This window comes from Priapulus caudatus, unplaced genomic scaffold, assembly GCF_000485595.1.
Source record: "Priapulus caudatus unplaced genomic scaffold, Priapulus_caudatus-5.0.1 Scaffold100, whole genome shotgun sequence".
Lineage (NCBI taxonomy): Eukaryota > Metazoa > Priapulida > Priapulimorpha > Priapulimorphida > Priapulidae > Priapulus > Priapulus caudatus.
Genome location: NW_014577161.1, coordinates 242,541 through 249,397, shown reverse-complemented (window position 1 = coordinate 249,397; position 6,857 = coordinate 242,541). Strand labels below are relative to the sequence as shown.

Sequence of the window (6,857 nt, the reverse complement as noted above, 5' to 3'; positions counted from 1 at the left end):
CCTCCCTATACCTTAAGTTAAGGAGTGAATGTTCCCCTCTTTACACCTCTTGACCTTTGACCTTGACCCCAGCTTCGACATCCCAACTCGTTTTCGGATTACCCCCCACGTCCTGAATATCGTGACCGTACGTCGAGCGGTTAAGATTTGTGCCCAACTGTTGACGGACGCACGGACGCTCGGACGCTCGGACGCACGGACGGACGATCAAGCGATTCTACAAGCTGCATCTGACTATGTCAGATGAGCTAATAAATACGAAATCTATTTCCTAGTACTACCAAGTTTCTATACTCTCTTTCGCCTATTATTGCCGACAATTTCCTTTATGTATCAGTGTGCGGCAGCGTGCGTGCGGTGTACATGTGTGTTGCAGAGGAGCATTTGCACGGCATTTACATGAAACGGTCGGCAATAATAGGCGAACGAGAGTAGAGAAATATTAAGACTTTGGTAGTAAATAGATTTCGTATTTATTTAGCATTATATTTTATTGAAACGCTCCAAGTGCCTGTGCGCCCACCCACCACCACCGTTACCGCCTTCGCCTCCATCACTATCACTATTTTATCAATCAATCGCCCGCCGCACGATATGTTATTTGCAGAAATGCAAAGTAGTTGAAACGATCACGTTACATTTGATTCAACACTTCCATCATCGGTTCAATGTACTATGTGGAGAAGTTTCGAGATAAGGCGGAAAATACGAATGGTGAGTAGGGCGACTTAACGGGGTGAGAACGTGTCGAGGCGAGAACGTCGCGCTACCACGTGAACTCGGTCGCTTGTTGCCGGCATAGAGCGCGCAAATAGAATTTCAACCGGTTGAACTTATATTCGAGCTTATTCACGTCTGTACTCGGTGGCTACACGCACGATGGACCGTCACACCGCCGTCAGACATTACCCGCGTTAACTCGCCCCGCGGTTGTCGCATAGGGTTGGCCATCGTACTCACAACTAACTACTTTTTACCGTGGTAAAAATCATTTAAACGCGGTAAAATTATAACGCTTTTACCCAATCATAGACTTTGTTACACATACTTTAACCTTAACCGCGTGTAAATTATTTTTACTGCGGTAGAAATAATTTAACCGTGGTAAAATTATAGCGTTTTTACCCAATCAGCGGCATTGTTACACATAATTTAACCCCCGTAAAACGAGTTTAGCCAATCAAATGCCGTGTTACACATGATTTAACCGCGGATAAATTCCTTTTACCTTGGTAAAAAGAGCTATAATTTTACTGCGGTTAAATTATTTCTACCGCGGTTAAAAAGATTATATCCGAGTACGATGACCAACCACGCATAGTCGCAAGCATGTATGGCGCCGAATGTTGTATACGTAGATTGATATCACATCGAGCATCCCCGGTCGCTCCACAGCGCGGGTGGGGGCTTACATGCAGCGCGATCGCATCACCATTATCCCCGAAGCTTCCCGGAAAAATTCGGAAAAATCGAGATTTCAGTGTTTCGGCTGTGCCACTGGGGCGCCACTCGCCACTCGTGTTCGCATCATCGTTTCCACTCACGCACCATACGTCGCTGCGTTCCTGCGACAGGATTTAGATTCGGCAATACAACCCCACTCCGGAATTCGACTTCGATAACGGGGTCATGTTTCCGTTGCTTCGATTCGAAGCCTTCGCACATACGGGCTTAGTGTTGTTGTGATGGCCCATCGTCTGTCGGGAACCCCGTTGATGAAGAAATCTCTCGGGGTGCATTCGGCGGTGAATCGAAGCGCACCTAACTAATTAATAAATGTTGAGTCTCGTTTGAACAGCGGCGGGACTGTATGTACGCACACGCACAGAACGCACAACACTCGGGGTGTTACACACACTGCGCGACTAATAACGTGACTGCAGCACCCCGCCGAGAAACCCCGCCGAGATGCTCTGCTGGCATCTATGACAAATACGACATACGCATATACGCTTTCCTATGACACTATTTGTCATAGGAAGATTCTTCCTATGACAAATATTGGCGAGTCAACTTCGTTCCGCTTTACAGCTGAAATTCACTGCTTGCGTTAATAATAGCGCTCGATCCTAAACTCCTATGATGCCCACAACACATACAACAATATTTGTCATAGGAAGAATCTTCCTATGACAAATAGTGTCATAGGAGAGCGTATATGCGCATGTCGTATTTGTCATAGATGCTAGCAGAACAGGCTGCGAGAAACGGGGACCTCTGCAGGAAACCAAATATCTTCACACGCTTCTGGAAATGTAGCGATTCGCACTTTCGCAGAAGGAGCACTTTCGCTGATCTCCGCACAAGTTTTCACAAGAGAGATGCACAGACGATGCTAACTCACACATCCACCCACGCGCAACTACGGGTACACGCGCACACGCACGCACGCACGCACACACCCCCGCACGCACGCACGCACGCACACGCACGCACGCACGCACGCACGCACGCACGCACGCACACACACACACACATACATACACATACACACACAGTCTGACTAGGCTCCGATTTCGCATACAAGCGCGCGAGTGACGCCACCCAATTAGTTTTTCACTAATTAGCTACGTTTGTCATTTTCCAAATGAAATTATACCCATAAATTCTGACTGCGAGTCAGTCGTTAATCCCTGCTGCCAGTGGACTGGCTGCAACTCTATCACTCGCATACAGGCACCTACGGCAGACCCCAGTAATGGGGGTGATGATAAACCCGCACCCTCACATTAGCAAAGGCGGTGTTATAATCGTCTGCATTTGCGGACTAAGGGTGGCATATGATATAGGCAAGGTCACATAGATGATAGAGAGTGCAGATAAGGTATTTAATTGTGTATATATAGACAAAAGAAGCCTGTCCGGAGAATCATTAAGATACTATATATAATGCTAATGAAGTAAGCTGTATTCAAATGCTGCACTTTCGCCTGCTGTCTTCGAAAATCGAATCATAAATACTAACGTCGTTCGTACCTCAGGATACCACTGCCACAATGGCTAGCAATATTTTTAAAGTGGGCGGAGCTCTGGGGAATGCAGCAGATGGCGATTCTTAAACAGCGTATGATTTCAAAGAGGTAACTAAGGCGCACAATCCGCGTACTATTTCGTATCACTATTTTATCAAAGTAATGCTCCGATTTTTCTTATGTTTGGAACTTTTTATGTTTGGAACTTATAGTGAAAACGCCTAAGCCACACGGAAATGGACCACGGCAAAATCAAAAGCTTCGCTCTCGCCCCCCCCCATCTGTACCGACGCCCCATGTAAGTCGCGGTTTCCTCCCACGTCCAAATGTGTGCCCTCTGTGTCCCCCGCTAAAATTGCGGACTGTTCGCTGGCAGCTTGCATCCGTGGCGCCGGCCTATGCATTCGGCGCACGGATCCATAGCTGCCAGCGCTGCATACTGTCGTAAAACGTTCCCGGCGGTCGCGTGCACCTTGCCGCGGAACTGCGCGCAAGATGTGCGCTCAGCGCTTAGGATCACACCTCCTTTCGGCAACACTTACATCTGGTATCCCCGTCCTCTGATGACCTGTGCTCGTCGACTATATCAGGCGCGCAGAATCATTTTGAAATGTGGGGGACACACCAGTTAGCGAGCAGCACGAAAAAAATGAACATGAAATTAGACTCCCCTCATGATGCGTTTCCTGCGCAAGCGGGGGGGAGGGGGGTCGCAGGAGCCCTTGGACGCGCCCCCCCCTGCATACAACACCTGCACACACAACACACCAGCACACCACACACCACACACGCCACACACACTCCGAACAGTTCACACACGACACACACAAGCACACACCACTCCACACAACCACACAGCGGCATGCATTAGGTTTGGTGATAAGATTACCAAAAAGGGCTGTCCACATGCAGTCATGAAAATCAAGAAATAAAAAGCAGAAAACCAATATCTTTGGTTTGATCGAGGCTGATCACAGCCAAATAAATTGGTCCGTTATTTTGTTGGTCCAGTCAATATCATATAGTGACGTGTATATATATCAGTCAATTTGCAATGAAAATTACATTAATTCAAAACCGATGCTAGTTACTCAGCGGTCTCTTTGCGGTCGAAATATACTCGGTGTCCCAGCTTAATCCTTGAATAGAACGTTGCTCTAATGTGCGAGTGACAGGTCGCTCCTACAGACTTTCATAAACATACTTTCTCTTAGATGATTTTTGCATAAGATGATTTAATATAAGAAAAAAACGGTGTTAAAAAAGAAACGGTACTCAGCATTATCAAACACTATTTTTCCTTAGTTGTGGCAATGATCATTATTATGCTCTCAAATGCACTGAATAAGAATGAAAGCTGGCAAAAAAAAAGGAAAAAAGAAAGCCAATCGTTGACGCAACTATCACACACAATGAAAAGATTCTCACTTTACAAACACACACACACACACACCACACACACACAACCACACACACACACACCCATACACCGGCCGACAGCACACACACACACTTACACACAAAATCACGGTGATCCAAAATCGTGGGGGGGGGAGACATTTGATATAATGTTCCCCCTCTGAAAATTCGTGGGGGGACATGTCCCCCTGCCCCCCTGGATTTGCACCCCTGCCGACGAACCCCCAAGATGAAATCAGACAATCACTGGTGGTACAGCGATGAATAATAACAATGATATTGATGACGATGGTGATGATGATTATGATGACGACGACGATGATGATGATGATGATAATAACAACAATATTAATAATAATAATGATTATTATTATTGTCGTTGTTGTTGTTGGTGGTGTCGTCGTTGTTGTTGTTGTTGTTGTTGTTGTTGTTGTTGGTTGTTGTTAGTGGTGGTGGTGGCGGCGACGGCGGCGATGTCGGTGGCGGCGGTGGAGGAGGTGGCGGCGGTGGCGGAGGTGGCGGCGGTGGAGGAGGTGGCGTGAAGAGCAGCGGCACAGTAGTACTGTTAGTTGTAGCAGAAGCAACAGTAGTAGTCGTAGTGTAACCGTAGCAGCGGCACTAGGCAGCTGTAGCTGTAGCTGCAGATGTACATGTAGCTGTAGCAGCACATGTAATATAATGTAAACAGTATAGTAGTAATAATGGTAATAGTAGTAATAGTAGGAATTTACTGACCCATAATGCGCAGATTACGTGAATATATTATAACATGTGCATTACAAAGGAAAGTATATATGTGTAGAAAACACATGACAAACCACGGAATGAATAAAACAAATATGTCGAACACTGATGTTATTATATTTCATTCGATCATCCGAACGCAAAGCGAAGAAAAACCCGAATGTTTAATTAAAGTAGTCTTTGCGAGCTAGAAATTGCTGGCGCTGCTCATGCGGATGGGTAGCTCTAGTACTATAGCCCGCGTACATTGACTGCCGCAGGCTCGCGCTTGCCTGCGGCAGTCAATGTACGCGGGCTATAGTACTAGAGCTAGCGGATGGGTAGATGTTTCTCTCAACATACATCGTGCAGCTCGCTTTCCTTTGAGAACATACACGATGCATCGATTTCGCGTTCGTGCCGACTTAAGTTTGTTTTAAGCCTAGCGCACACACCCGAGCAAAACGGGAAATTTTGTTTCGGCGAGCAAGCGCACACACGCCACCCGACACAGCACACAGCTGAGCAAAACATACAGAAACACTGCGTACAGCGCCGCTGTCACATGACATCAAAAATAGCCATCCAATTGACATCCAATTTTGTGTGTCATGTGATATTTTTAAGGATATTGATTGGAGACCGTCTGTGGCGTTTCGCTGCGTAGCAGAACGATTGATGCACACACCCGAGCAAAACGTACGCTCAGGCGAAAACACGTTCCGCGAATCAAACATTGCTTGTTCAGCGAAACACGCTCAGCTGAGCAATGTTTCGGGAATCCGTACACAGCCACGAACATCGAGCGAAACACGTTTTGCTCCACGTTCAATGTGTTTTGTTCGGGTGTGTGCGCTAGGCTTTATGAAAAAAACATGAAAAGAAATCACGGATGAACGTGCCGAGACTTCAATCAGCGAAATGTCTCTCGTGGCTCTCCGAGGGTCAGATTGCATTAATCTCGCCAAAGGATCTCTGCGAGTCCACGTGAATTAAAGCAGTTAGTGTGGTCGCCGGTGGGACAAATTGACTTGTGATAATAATATGTTGTACCTACGCGGTCTAACTCCCCCCCCCCTCTTCCCACCTCCCTACCCCGCCACTGCAGAGAAGCGGTGATTTAACGCAAAGACGGTTGTTGCAGTAGTGCTGTTACACGCACTCCCGCATGAGAGTGCGCGCACGGCCACGACAGCACGGTTACAGCGCACGCGCACTCACGCACGCACGCACGCACGCGCGCGCAAATGCACGCACATGCGCTCGCACTCAGACGCACACGCAAATGCGCGCACGCACGCACGCACGCGCGCACACATATGCATGCATCCGTAGTGTTGCTTCCGTTGAAAGCACGAGAGGCTAGCCGGGATCCGACAGATCAAAAATGATGACCCGACATTCGAACCATGTGTAAGCACTACAGTCGGACAGGCGGGTCTTCACGCATAGGAAACGTTCATTTATGGGGAATGGGTCTGCTCGCTCCGCGAAACCAATCACTGCGACGGCAGTTAATCACGTGACCAGCAGCGCTGCAGCGAAATCAGAAGGTGCGTTAACGCCTGGAAAAGTCGAAGACCTTTCTTCGTGTGATAGTGACGTCGGGCGACGTTGTATAAAGTATGGGTAATTGCGTGCGGTGATATTGTGTACGAAAGAAATAATGATAAACGTACCACGCTGGTCGAGAGGGAGAGAGAGAGAGAGAGAGAGAGAGAGAGAGAGAGAGAGAGAGAGAGA

The 6,857-nt window shown here is 47.5% G+C and overlaps 1 protein-coding gene across 1 annotated transcript in view; it reads right to left on the bottom strand.

The window, feature by feature from the left end:
* LOC106805105 (inactive phospholipase C-like protein 2) overlaps nt 1-6,857 on the bottom strand; it is a gene marked incomplete in the record, with an annotated part of 92,614 nt that overhangs the window by 66,890 nt on the left and 18,867 nt on the right.